The 15032-nt window shown below is 47.4% G+C and overlaps 1 long non-coding RNA gene across 3 annotated transcripts; it reads left to right on the forward strand.

Annotated features, from left to right (window-relative positions):
• Positions 1-12562: 12562 nt before the first annotated feature.
• On the forward strand, positions 12563-14964 carry LOC119091066 (uncharacterized). Of its 3 annotated transcripts, none has more exons than XR_005093353.1 (3): positions 12563-12594; positions 14095-14291; positions 14622-14964. It is a non-coding gene; the product is annotated as an uncharacterized LOC119091066 (long non-coding RNA). The 3 variants fall into 3 exon arrangements; XR_005093352.1 differs by having other exon boundaries at positions 12571-12607; XR_005093351.1 differs by having other exon boundaries at positions 12584-12659.
• The last annotated feature ends 68 nt before the right edge of the window (positions 14965-15032 follow it).

A 15032-nucleotide genomic window follows, 5' to 3' on the forward strand; every position in this document is an offset into this window, starting at 1 on the left:
GGTTCGCTGCTAGGTACGTGTCAGCTGTCTAATGAAAAACTGTCTTTCCGTTCTGTCGTCAACACTATATTTGCTGTATTCTGCTAGTAAAATGGCATTATCAACATAGCCTTAAAAATAGATCTCATCTTAGGAGGGAATGTTTGACATTTGAAGCTTCTGAAGCAAGAATCAGATATGATGAAATAATATCACTTATAACTATAGGCATACTTTTAATAACAAAAAACCACTCTAAACAATACAACTCAGCTATTTAGTAATATCCTCCTCAAAACGCCACTGTCTGATTACGTCACTGTACTTTGTACAGTATTGATTGAGTCAATCGACAGCCGTTACATCTAGAAATCGTACTCACGAACACCAGATATGAACAACTAGATAATTACACTTTTCCCGGCGTTGATCGCAGCATGGCTGATTGAATGACAGGGCTTAAATGACGTCCTTATGGCGCCGTGGATGCCCAGGTGACCTTGAAAGTCCCGCACATCCCCGGAAAAGTCCGCACATCTTCGCGGGCGAGTAGCTCAGAAAGAATAGGGGTTGAGGTTTGAGAATGGCAGGGATGTAAACTGCACTGAATACTCTTCATCGTGGCTATTCCAATTTAAAATCACATATGAATGTGGAACACTCCCTTTTACCGCGGTAATGACCACGGATGAGGAATAGGTGGCGCTACTGCACGCAGAGTACTGCCGTGTCCACACATCGCATCCAGGATAATTTTGTCGAAGCCTGTGGACAATTTAAATACAAGTTTTCTCGAATTTCCTGGTGTTTACACCAACACTGCTCCCCGACCGTGGCAGCATTTTCAACAAAGTCACGCCAGCTGACCTCCGCCGCCGCACGAGGTCACCGTTTGCCGCTCGTTGTTCTACGTCAAGTCGGCATTTTCAACATGGTCACGCCAGCTGACCTCCGCCGTCGCACGAGGTCACCGTTTGCCGCTCGTCCTTTCTATGTCAAGTCGGTATTTTCAACAAAGTCACGCCAGCTGACCTCCGCCGCCGCACGAGGTCACCGTTTGCTGCTCGTTGTTCCATGTCAAGTCGGCATTTTCAACATGGTCACGTCTGCTGAGTGCCCGCCGTTGCATTCGAGGTCATGCTTACTAATGCGCGAGCTGTCTGCCTGGAACGCCTGATCAAGCCTCCACCCAGCAGCAGGCACCATGTGCACGTCGATGCGCAGCCTGACGCCGACTTACGTGCACTTGAGCTAATATTGTAACACGTAACATCTGTCATCTGATCGCATGGCACGCCATTCCAAACTGGCTAATCGTTGCCAATATCCAGCTAGCGCCAGCGTGCGTCAGCACTGACGATAACAGCCACCAATGAACAGGACGCGAAAATAACAAGCAGCGTCTCGCTTCATTGGAAATATCCCACCAATTGCGGGCACGCGAAGTCAGGAACGAGGTGAATTGTCCGGGAAGGGAGTTTTGGGAGGGTGGGGTGGGAGGCTTTTAACTGGACTTTTGACAGAAAATTGCATAAATCTGAGTCTTAGTTGCCGATAACCGTGTGATGATCGCTCCATTGAGTTTTGAAGTTGTGGCAGCTATGTTGGTGCATTCCGTCAGCTTCATTTTATTTTCACATTTGACCTCTGCCTGCCGTTGATTCTCACATGACCATTTTGGAAATATGCGGCCTACAAAAATGACTTCATTCCCGAACTACAATTGCCAGAATTTAAGCATACGTAATAAAATGCCAGAATCTACGTACGAAACGGGTTCGAAAATGTGGCAGCTTTGTCAGTTGATCTTGTCGAGTGACGTTTGATTTACATTGCATCTTTTCGGCTGGACCCATCCTGCCGACATGGCCCGAGGCAATTGTATAGTACAGCTACCATTAGTGTTCCGAACTTCACGTTTGGTACACCTCCAAGCAAAACTTTCGCAGAATTGTCGCAGCATGAAGAGCGAGCTACCGGAAAAGGGAATGCGCAAAAAATGAGAAGTTCAACATTTTGCGCACATGTGCGCTAATGAACGCAAATTCACACGAATCCATTATTTTGAAGGGGTCGACACCAGAAGTTGGCAATATGCAAATACGAGAAGTTGCCACATCAAAACGGAACGCACGTCAAATGCAATCTTTGTCTCTTTTTCTCCTCCACCATCTGAAAATGTAATTGGTCTCCCATTTGGTATACCTCGAGAAGTCACAAATGGAACGAAAGCTACCGCACATACGCACTTCCATTCGCGTCGCATGCACCAATACTTGATGCAACTTGACTAACCGACAATTTGAATCCCATGAGAGCCGAAAGATGAAGTAAAAGCGCTCAACTCCGAATACATGCATTAACGCATTTTAAAACTGACAGACTTCGGATTTTGGCTTTGTGTCTCGGACTGTCGTGTGCGAATTATGTCGGCAAAATCGGTGCACTGGCTCCAGAGACAGAAAGGGAGTGAAAAAGTCCTCCCCGGTCGCTTGCGGATGACTAAATCCCAGTCAGAGCCAGGTAACACGGGCTAGGGTAGCAATTTGGACTCACGTGGATCAACGTAAAAAGATTGGAAACCATCAGCACCATCCGCGGTCGATAAATGGGCATCTAGAAATGCCACCCTCGGATCTCCTTTGGCTAATCCAGTGAGCTCAAGTAGTGAGCGAATAGCCTGTTCCAGCTTACGCAATGCATTCTAATTTCACCCCATGACTTACCAAAGACGTCCCTTAAGCCCTCTAGCACGGACTGAACCAGGTTGGAACATACTGGCGTATTCATATGTCGAGCCCTCCTTGAAAGGGTCCATAAAATAATTCAACCAGCCGAGAAGGTATTTAAAAAAATATCGGCCTTTTCAGTGTTTGTAGGCCTTTTGGCAAAGCCTTTGGATGCTCGGCCAGAACCATCGCCAAGAACAGCAAATCTCCAGCAATTCCATCAATAAACACGGCCACGCTCTGAAGCTATGCCAGGAATTCAAGCTATCCCTCCTGACTTCCATAAGCAACGACGCTCCCCGTACGTTATCAGGCAAAGAGACATGCTCTCGGTGGAGCCTGATCCAAATACTGCTACCATAATTCACTTAAATTCTGATTATTTCACCACAAATATCATCTTTTAACGTTGGTTTTCAGACACGCGAAAATACCGTCGATGAGTATATGGGCAGCTCCATTTTAACGTACGCAGGGCTAGAGGCTACTGGCTGCGCGCAGCCACGACAGGCCACCGCATGATCATTGTCGCGCGTAGCTCCGAATCGGTAAGTGAGCTTGCTACCTAAAAGATTCCGGCAAAGTGAATGCACCCAACCCCCGGATTCGCCGCAACACGCACCTCGTGAATACAGCTCTCTAAAAAATGACGCGGCAGCAACCTACGACCTACGCTCCCTACTGCGGTTTCCATTTGGCTCCGCCCCCTGCCATTGGATTTGGCGCGGTTCCAACACAGCGAAGCCGAGCACAGACCAATCCCCGCCCGAGCTGACGCGCGGTCACGTGATCGCGAGGGCCGCTCGGCTTGGTGCGCCTGGTGTGAGACACCGACATCGATTCCTAGTTCCTACCAACACAATTTTGAGCACAAATATTATTTCCAGACGGTGGAGAGACTACCTCAGGGTTGGACAACGTCACTAGAAGATAACGTAGCGGTTCATTTTCACGCAAAAGGCAAGGTATGTCAAATCTGCCATGTCATTAATATCGCCGTGGAAACGCAGATCGGCGAACCATTCATGCATTGAGAAACGGAGAGTGAACGACGCAGTGCGATACTGACACCTGATGCTTTGGATTTGGTGAAACAGTTCATCATGAAGACTATTTCAAATCTGTTCATTTTAAGGACCCGTGCCGGAGCTCATCAAGTGGGGGTCAGCTAGTAGTTTTCTTAGTAGATTGTTATGTAGCGCCCGTCTGAGTTTTGTTGTTTTCAAAGATCTTTGGGGTATTGAAATCATACCGATGCGCTCGGGTGTTTGGCCTAAGACTTAAACGAATGTCTTGAAACCATACGCGATAGAAGGCCACATTTTCCTCTACCGCCAGCTTTCTTGTAATGAAGCGGGGAAGAAGTCCAAGACTAGGCGGCCACGGGATGGGGAGCAGCTGCCGCGTATCAAACGAGGCGAACTGTCTCACATTTATGCTAGAAAATGCACCTTTCATCGCGGTGATCAGGAGTCCTATGGCTAAACAATGACCAAGGCTTCCCTGACTCCCCATACGTCGGGGTCTCACTACGGCTGGGTCCCGCTACGCCAAAGGGACCTTGCCCGATATTTTACATCGCGGAGGTGTGTGACGCCGCGATAAACAAGCTCACATATTTATCTTTCATGGGCCATAGCTTGGATTTTTGCAGAAACGTTACATTTCAATATTAGTTGAGTGTTTAGGCTACGTTCGTCACTCACAATTATCTCTGCGACGTTCTAAGGATACATTTCTTTAAAAAAACATTCGTTAGTTCCAGCAGGCCGCATGACCGTGTTGTGTAGAAAAAGACAAACGAGCGCCAAGGGTGTTATTAAGCCGTAGTTATTTTAGCCGTAGCCCTAGTAACTGCCAACTATTCTCAAAACCGGGGCCTGACAGCATATACATGCGTCCCAGAACCACCACCAAGTTTTAGCCCCACCAGCTTTGCCCTAGGGGGGTAACTTTCTAACCATCCCATGACCCCCTTGTCTTGCTAAACCAGAGGTGCCACACCAAAAGTAAAAAAAAAACGGTTCACAGACCCTATGGGATTTACAGCGTTTACTTGGGTTACTATCCTGTATTGCTCAAATACCACGTCGGTTCACCAATCTGGTTATCAGATTAGGTCGGGTCAAGGAAAGTCACGCCATGCTTTTTGTTTTGTTTTGTTTTTTGCCGGCTCCACGTAGTTATATTCATACAGTAAAACTAGCACAACTCAAAACATGTCACCATTAACTCACGAAAGGTAATGTGATGCTCAGATGCAGCAGTTTGTGGGCTAGATGTCACCTTCAAGAAGTCTCAAACGGCCTTTGCAAGATTCACGGACACCAAAGTGTTTATAAAGTGACCACAAGACACTCTCAGAGCCACTGAAAAAGAAGAGCCCGGCGGCCTTTCTCGCATAATTTGCTATCTATTTTCTGATACATGGCTAATGGTTTCAAAACTCTAGAGCCGTTAATCTTCCCAGTTTATACGCTTCCAATTTTAACCCGATAACCCTACTTTAGACTCTGGGTGCCCCACAAGAATTTTCCAGGCACATGGGCTGAATGTATGGTCCCAGGCATTCAATGCCGAGGGTCTTTTTACCCTAAAAAAGGGGCGCCATCCCTTCAGTAGCGCGAGATGTAGTGAGGCGTGGAACAGTATCTGACTTATACTTCATAATATTTCATGGATTTCTCAAACCCACCCCACGCGATTACGTCAAGTCGGAGCATCGTGCTTGCCGATGGATGTCCTAGCGATTTTATTTCTTAGATCCGCAAGTGCGTGTGAGCAAGCAATAGTACGCACCTTACCTGATGCATTACTAGGTCCGGAAGCTCCCTGATTTATGAAACACATCGGAGGAAAGCCATACAGATTCACGGTGTATGGCGTTGTGTTTAAAATGCACCCTGGGATGAAATTTGGCAAAATCAGCTGGGTATGGCCAACAATGAGAATGACTTCCGGAACTCCGACATACCGATATTTCCCAGACTTGGGCAGCTTTATTTTGCCATTAGGAGAAACCGGATCATTTAATAATTTAACTTATTTGTATCGGCGGCATGTGTCTCACGTACTTAACAATACGTTTAAGGAGCACAAGAGCAAACAAGAAGCGGCAGAAGTTTGGAAACATTCCTGGCGAACAATACACATTTTCACATTCGTTTGCTTTCTCCGGGCTTTTATTTGAACATTTGTTCGTTTGGAATTATTCGGCTAGAGCATCGGAGGGGGGAGGGGCCCCCCCCCCCCCCCTATAGCTGAATGCGGTTCTGTGCCTTTCTGCACAAGTGATTGCTGGTTTGCAACCCACACCGAACGAGTGGCTTCACCGGAGCACTTTCAATCAAACCTTCCCGAGCGCGTCGCGGCGAATGCTTCAGGCGTGGTGCATAACAAGAAATCGAGTTTTGAAGGGGCCGAGGGTGGCCCCGAGGCCCCCCAGACGCTTACCGGTGATGATATGGGATTTTCACGTGCACACACATCTGATGTCTTTTCGAACCAGCACACGTTTCCACCGACTAGCGAGGTTGGTTGACAGCCAAATATTACACACGGGATTCGCGTACTTCATGCTATGCTACCAACATTCTGCCATCTGCAGTCTGCACGTCCCCACGACGCAATACATAAGCGACGATGAAACCGTTCTGCGACGGCAAGGATGTAGGGCTCATTCCCAAACCTGCGCAATCAAACATTTTGCCGATGAACACTTCTTGGAGAAGTCAGCACGGCAGGTCATTAAGCCCCTCAGCTTTTCGCCAGTGGCACAGCCCTGGAACCAGTCAAGCTCCGCAGCATGCAGGGCCGGGAATCCTGCCCCGGCGAGGGGGCGGGGCAGGGGCGCGGGACTAGCGGCAGGGCCAAGAGGGGTTGAGTCTACATTTTCCGATATTTAAAGCTTCGAGCGCGTTGACGAAAGCAAATAAGTGCCCCCGCCCCCCCCATTCCCCCCCCCGAAAAAATGTGTTGGCCCTGGGCGCTGACTAGGAGGAAAGCACCAAAGGCGTGTGCCCCCCCCCCCCCCCCTCCTCCCAGCTTACAAGAACTCCCACTGTTCCTGGGGATACGAGCCCTCCCTAGATTAAAGCATAAGTAACTGACATATACATTGCATGTGCCAGCTACGTAGGACCAAACAAGTCTGACCCCTGCTCTGATAAACTTGCGGACTAGGAAAGACATCCGCCACTCGCAGCAAAATTGCCTGGACGGGGTCTCGTATGGGGGATTTCTTCACAAGCCACACCAACCCCCTTTTGCCCAATCTGGAGAGAACCGGGGGGGGGGGGGGGGGGGGAGCTAACTTCCTGCCTTCGTGTTCATGCCGAAAATGCAGTCACGTTGACATGCGGACAGTGGTTCAATCAATATGCGGTGATCCATCGTGCCTAATATACCAGTGCACCAGACCTAGACTCAAAATTGGGTGAAAACCCAGACTACAGGAACTGCTCAATGATTCAGCGACACACGTGCTGCGCTCCCAGCGATCGTGATATCCTACACCGGGCACACCAAATTTGACACTTTAACTGCATGCACCTCGGAAAAATACATCTTTCAGATGCGGATGCAGATGCAGATGTACACACAACGCAGACGCAATCCAAAAGTCAATGCAAGGTGAACAACAGTGCTCCATCAGCTGTCTTAATTTCGGCATTCATCATCATTTACGGGCTTACCTCTCGTTATTGGAGAACGCCCTAGCGTATTTATAATGCTCGACAACACATTCACCGCTTTTCAGCGATCTCTAGCCCTAGTTCGATAGCTCCCCGCACCACGAACAACATATTAAAGAAGAGGTCACATGGCCCTAGTAAACTCACCTTGAATGACCTCCGCAGGCGCTCCTCAGGGCACGACCCAGCTTGAACTCCCAAAACACACCGGCGCGACTCGCGCACCATCTATGAGCCGTCCCGTGCAGATAGCCGAGGTTTGGCGGCCGGCGCTCGGTTCGTTGCGCCTGGTATTTTGAGGCAAATTTGCCTGGCTCGCGCTGGGCGGCACGTGAAATTGCTGGCGCGGGTCTTCGGCGCTTGTGTTCGTGGAGAACCACGGCCCTTGTTTTACTATGTTGCCCGTTGTGTGCTGCGTGTGCGACGTGTGTTGCAGTTAAGGTCCACGTTCAACACATCAATGCTGTTAAGCGCTCGCACAGCCCTTGCTGAGATTGGTGTTGCCATGTTGAAATTAGGGTGCATTAGGCCGCGGTGTTTCGATACGTGGTGTGCATGGTCGCATCGGCTGCGCAGCCACTTTGCGCCAGGCGGGGCATGTGGTGTTGGCAAAGTGTACGGGCATGATAAGTTGTCTCCATTATACAAACGTCATGTATCTGGGGCCACGACACGTGTGCTTAGGCCTGATGGGAGCGTGATATTCGCGCTGAAAGCGTGACGTGGATACAGTACGTTAGCCCACTAGAAGTGAGCTGTGTTTGCCACTCAGCACTAGTGGGTCATCTGGGTCATGCGTGTACACTATTTTGTGTCAAGCTGTGGTGTGTTTCGGATCAGCGGTCGTTTTCGACAAAAATGTGTTGAAAAGAAAATTTCCGCCGAGATATAACTTATGATTTATCTTGTGCCTACATGCGAACATGCTGAATTAGTGTATATGTGGATTGTTTCGGGTGTAACTGAACAACCAGCTTATTGTTTAGCAAACAATGCTTATTGCAAGCACAGTGAAAATGTGACACCAAAAATGATTTATGGAGAATGAAGTCAGACAAGTTCCCCTTGAGACTTGCCCTCCCATCTCACCGCACCCCCTTTAAAATAGCTCTGGCCGTAAGAAGGCCATGCGTGGGCTGTCATTAGAAAAGAATGGAAGCGTGATGCCATGTGCGCCACAGAATTTAACCATGTGGTATCTCGCGTGAGTAGTGTGCTGAACAGAACACAAATGGAATCTGTCGGACAACTTCGACGGCATCCTGTTGCCCGATATCGATTCCAAGCTGAGTAACCGGTCCTGCGCCTGCGCTTCACGTTTTCCGGGGCGTCAGTGAATGTAGTTCGCATAATGCTGGCGACTTGAAAGGCTCAAATGGCGAATGCCGCCTCCTTAGGTAATGTGAAATATCCAATGGTTGCGGGTGGGTTGGCAGTGACACTGTTTCTCCCGCAATATGACTTCCAAATCAGTCTTGATTTTTTCTGATCTGGCATTGCAACACAAATCAAAAATATGTTTTATTGAGCTTGTTTCCCGCTGCTCTGACTTCAGGTTTACACCTGGCATGCATTGAAAAGATTTCGGTGGTGCAGGTCAGATTGACACGCGCGGTACGTAAAAAGTGTAGACAGCCGGCAGCAGGGATGACGAATTTTAATGAAGGACTTCCTTTTGTGAAGGAGCGTTCCTTTTTACGCAACGCCATTGTCTCCGTGACGTTTAATTCCATGCGCTTTGGATTAGAGGGACTTTCATCTTCCGGCTTCCTCCTCCTCATTGCGGGAAAGCTATCCGAAGCAGCTAATAAGGGGCCGTCCATAAATTACTTACGCATTTCGGGCAACTTTTCAACACCTTTTGTCCATGGTTGCGCACTGTTTACGCTGTGCTAAAACTCCCATATTTCCCCTAGTCACCCCGTAATGAGCGCAAGTTCCCAAGATTGTTACGGTCGTTCGGTCGTTATTGAGCTAAAATTGCGAAATAATGTCATGCATGTTGCTTGACATGGGGAGAGGCCAACGGTATCCAGCTTTTAGATGTGTTTATGACTTGTAGGATTTGCAGCTGGCCGTAACGTCACGCTGTCCAGCTCCCGGCCCCTCCTCCTCGTTGCGTGTCGGTTACGTTTCATCAGAACGCTCGCCCCCTCTTCATACGCTTTGTAGCATATGGACAACCCCTAAACGTGACGTTTATGCGCTGAACACCATGCATATTAAAGCCGGGAAAACCCAAGATTGGACGATTATTTCAGCGTATAGGTAAAAGTGTCTCAAAATGGTTACAGCTATATAGTGTATAAATAAATATTTACCAACAGCCCAAGAAACAACGAAAACTGTTGCCGTCCCTCGGGATTTAGGACAAGCGATAAGTTATGAGAGGCGTCTACAAATTACGTCATGCATGGAGATGGCGGGGGCGTAGATCTTGTTGGAGCGTGAGCGAAGCGTAAGGAAGATGAGATGGATGACGCTGGCTTCCCAACACGACAAGCACCACGTCCGCCTTTGTTTCGCATCTTTAGCTCAGGGGCCAAAAAGACGTTTTCTTCTATGAACGCCTCGGTTAACACAGCGTGACCGGCGGATGTTGAGTTTCGCCTTGGGTTGCCGGTGCGTAAGGAAAGGGACGGGGCGGGGAACATGTCCAAAACATGCGTAACGTAAATTATGGGCTGCTCCGTGCTCCAAGAGCTCACGTAAAACTCTGTATGACATGATAGGGATAGAATACCAAGGCAGGACAGGGGATGTGCTAGTAACGATCGATCGCCACTCAATGTCGCAGATTCAGATGGCGTTTTGAGGTGAAAAAGCTTCCAAGATATAAAGAAAGTGGCTTGAGCCAAAAACGCCTTTAAACATGAAAACAAGCCCAGCAATTCAAGGCCGGTTTGTAAAGGCATGCATTCATTTGCATTAGATTGTGTGAATGTCTTTGACCATGGAATGCAGCGGCAGACATGTCCCCCAAGGCCAGGTGCTACGGGTCTATTTTGGTTCCCAAGGATTTGATTCTCCAATGTCAAGTTTGGTGAAACTTGGAGTACCGTCTTGTGCGACTCCTGTACGATATCCAGCCATGGTGGAATAGATGATCAGTTGATAACGGAGATGTTATGTCATCGTGTACACACCTTTTGGGAAAGGCAAAGAAAAAGGTACCTTGAAAAAAGGCAAAGGAAATGCAAAGGAAAGGCATCTTGATGCCAGTAACGGAGATCTAACCGCAAATATGCAATGGCGACCTAAGAGAATGTTTGGCTGTAGCTATGCGCGTCATTCCGGAAACGTTCTATGGCAGTATGCAAGCACATTAGGATGTGTTTAAGTTTGAACCAAATATCCGTCTTAAAGGCAGCCGTCTTTGGCACTTGAATTTCCGAGAAGCAAAATCGCAAAGGATAGATATACGCACATTCACCTGCAGTGGTTGACGGTTTGTCTCAAGCTAGCAAAAAATGTTACCAGGGAGGGATGCATATGATGGTACTCAAAACTTACCAAAAGCCAATGCATTATGTCTGTTTGTGTGTGTTGCACATATGTGGGAGCGGGGACAATACGCCAAGGCCCCATGGGCCAGTGCTTCCTCCCTCCATGCGTGTCGGATAGATGGGCGCGGGAGGTGGTGTTCATGGGTGGAGGTGTTCATGGGTGGGGAGGACTGAGGCCTCTTACTTTGTAATGATTTACTCTCGGGCATATGGGCATTGACTGGAAAGAAATAGCAGCTGTCATGGCTTCTTTAGAGTAGGTTAAAAGATAAAGAGCTTAAGGATAAACCTACCAGCAACTGAGATAAGTCTTTAATAAGGGTGCCGAAACACAAATGCAAACTCCTCTGTGTTTTTCCGAAGCTCCAAAATAATTCCAACTCGGTCGTTCAAATTACTCCGTTCGTGTCGGCAAAGCCTTGATATGGGACAAACACACATGCAGCGTCATTCGTCAATGCCACATATGCTGATCAAAATAGCCAGAATGCGGCGCCGTATTCTGCGCGAAACTAGGTAGCTGGTGGTAGAGCCGTTGGTGACTGGCGTTTTCTCGTATTAAATACTTCATGTCTATTTGTGAAGGTTGCACCATCACACAGCTGAGGCAACTGCAGAAGCACATAAACTTGGGTGCCCGCATCGTCACGGACCGCGGATGCCGCAGTGCCCGGTGCACCGCCCAAACTCAGATGGCGCCGAGTGCAAGAACCGCTGGTAGAGCGTAGCCTTAAAACCATGCCCAAAATGCTTCTTGTTGACAGTGCCCCCGAGCTGCTCCGTGAACTCATTGGTAGCTGCTCTCATGCACCCTGCCGTTTTTCAAGCGCAATTCAAAACGGCTGGCTCTACGTTCCACGCGTGCGGACTGAGAGCTATATCTCAAACCAAAAATTATCTCCATTCTCCTGGTTTTTCTCCCAGGAATAAGGCTATTGCTACTGTCTTATCTATATGATCAATGACAAACTTATGATCATGCTCGCTGGCAAGCTTATGATCGATCATAAGCATGACTGCAACCAAAAATGTATCGGCGCCCAGAACCTCCGTGAACTTCCACTGCCCTCACCCAGGTATTAACAAACCATGTTTGCAACTGATTGGAGCTAATTGTATGGATTAACGTCACGGCAAAGCCCAAGATGAGCTCCGCCTGCGTCCAGAACAAGGAAAGTGTTGGATCAGGTCGACTGCCAGATATCCGTGGGTCGACGAATCAGGTGTCACACATTTCGAGTCAGGATTGTTTCTCTTGACCTCCTAAATTAAACCTGAGCTAAAAAAAAACACGTTTCAAAACCAGCTGCAGCTGGTCACCACAGCCGCGGTTGGCTGCCTGCGAGAGCCGCAATGATAGCAGCAGAAAGTGCGGCAAACGTATTCAAAAGGTCGCCTTTTTGCGTCTTCTGTACCGAAATGTTGGCATGCTTACACAAAACCGATCAGGCGTGTGCCTTTTAGTTTTTGACAATCACAGCCTTCCTCTAGCATTTTACACCAATCACGGATCACACGCAATAGAACAAATGCAGCTTTGTTGTTGTTTTGAACATCTCGGAGCACTATTATCATGACGAAAATGACGCTTTAATTTCATTTGTCAAGTTGCACAGCGCGTGGCAGGGAATCGTGCGTTTCGTGTGACATGCGGGTAGAATTGCGGGGCACGCGTACATGCTGGAGGTGATGTGTCGGGGTACTGTAGAGCGCTAGAACCACGGTGCCGGGCGGCACTTCATTTGGGCGGGGTCAGTGTGTGTCTGTTTTTTGTGGAGCGCTTGAATTATATCGTGTGTGTGTTCTGCATGCCAAAGATGTGTGATATTCGTATGATGCTCTGTCAATAAGGTGAAGACAATGATTCTTCATGGTGCTGGTGTTCAATTTAACTAAGGCCAGATGTAGAAATGCTGGTGAAGATATACAGACCAAGGAAATATTAGATGTTAGCATATGTGGTATAAGAAAGGATGTGCACAGGCCAGTTCACTGAAAATCCAACTACTGTGCTGGATGTACATTGACATGGGTGCGCAGAATGCTGAATCTCAAAGCTTTTTTATGTGAGAAATGTTTTAGAATGCTCCAGGCTGAACATGCTTTTGCAACAGCATAATTCCGTGAAGAATCATCGCAGTGTGCTGGAAGTAATGGCTCTTATGTATCAAACTGAACAGATTTAGTTTCTCTGGATATGCTGAAATTTTACCTGCACTGTCACTGCTATACTGGATATGCTTTGCACAACATGTGTTTTCATGATCTGGTTCACAGATGGCTTCTAAGTCTAGTTAAAGATACTTATGAGCTCAGAGCTCTAATGCTGAGTTACAACATTCAATATTCCAGGTGGTACTGGGAAAACAATATTATAGGATATACCTACAATGTATTGGTGATGCTTAATTTTTGAAGCAGTGATCATGATCACAAATGAAATTGATTATCAACACAGGTTAACATATTGAGCTTTGTTAATGTGATGTGTTTGCTATTTAATGTTGTATAACCAGTTCTTCCTAGTATGTTAGGGGGTGATGACTCAGCATACAAATTATGAGGTTATAATGCTAAAAAAGTAGGAGTTTAAAGCCTTTATTACCTATGTTGAGTGAAAAACACTAGCAAAAGTATTTTCAGGTGAAGCCTTCAGGGAAGGCTCATCTGATTTGATCTGATCTGATCTGATCTGATCATTTTTGCAGAGCATGTTGCCAGTTTGCATTTACTGTAAAATTGTCAATGAATGTGGCTCCAACAATAGTGAAAGTTGGAATTAAATGCAATTTCAGATGCTTTAGAATGTCTGAATAACTTTTAAGTGGAATATTTTTTGGATATCCTGTAAAGGGGAACATGTCAACAAGCTCTCAAAAACCAACATATTGTTTAGACTTTGGCCTCCAAGCCAGCATTAGCCCCTTCCTCATCCCACCAGCCAGCATTGCGGATTTGCCTTTGTGTAAAGAAGACATCAATCTCCATCCACACTTGTATCCTTCATGTAGGAATGCAAACAATTCAGATCCTGGTTGCTAGTGTTGCCTGCTACATCATTTGACTTAAGTTTGGATGTGTTGCATATGGGTTGATTTTCATGCTCTACCCCTTATTATTACCCTTTCACAACCTTTTTGAGAGGATGTTATACCCTTCTGTGACTCATTACCTCCTGATTTTCAGGTGCACAGATATGGAATCAAAGCGGATATATGTTGGAGGTCTTTACCATGAAGTGACAGAAAAGGATCTGAACCAGCTCTTTTCAAAATTTGGAAATGTTGAGAGTGTGGAAATAAAGCAGCGTGCTGAGAGCAATGTTGTCAATTATGTATTTGCATATGTTAATGTCAAAACTACAAGCTCAGATGTTACAAAATGTAAGTATTGCATGGAGTAATACCATAGTCAGTCATGATGCCAGGATGGGTTTTGTAGCCTCTAGTTTGTAGCTCTAAGCCTAGAGAGGTTTGTTTATATGTATATATATATATATATATATATATATATATATATATATATATATATATATATAACATACACCTTGCAACATTAGCACTGACTCAAGTTTAAGATGTATATTATAGACAACTGTGGAAACACATGACATTGGCATTGTGTCTGATTGGCAGGATGTGTGATAACTGTGTTCTAAATGGTGTGACTTCATGAAAATATTTTCCTCATCATTCCTGTGATTAATGTTCCAGGCTTCAAAAGACTAAATGGCACATTTTGGAAGGGCAAGCGTCTGAAACTGGAGCTGGCCAAGGAGTCCTTCCTCTCCAAACTGCAAAAGGAGCGCGAGCAGAATGCACCAAGGCACAATGGTGCTGCAACCAGCCGGCCCACGCCCCCAGCCCCGCCGAAACGGAAGTCCCTGCAAGAGAGCATCATCGATGACGTGTTAGCCACCAAGCGGCAACAGAGCGGCGGCGCGCCCGCTGCGCGGCGCATAGTCGACTTCTGCTCTCCTGAGGATGGCGCCACTGGCGCCGATGGCCAGCAGCGGCCGTCGCCGGGCGCAGGCGAGCGTTCCCTGGGAGAAGCGGCACGGAGCGCGGCCCGGCCGGCGCCGGCGGAGGGCCGCGCGCCCAGCCGGCCGACGCCGGCGGCGGCGG

This window comes from Pollicipes pollicipes, unplaced genomic scaffold (assembly GCF_011947565.3).
Source record: "Pollicipes pollicipes isolate AB1234 unplaced genomic scaffold, Ppol_2.1 Scaffold_3216;HRSCAF=3773_pilon_pilon_pilon, whole genome shotgun sequence".
NCBI lineage: Eukaryota > Metazoa > Arthropoda > Thecostraca > Pollicipedomorpha > Pollicipedidae > Pollicipes > Pollicipes pollicipes.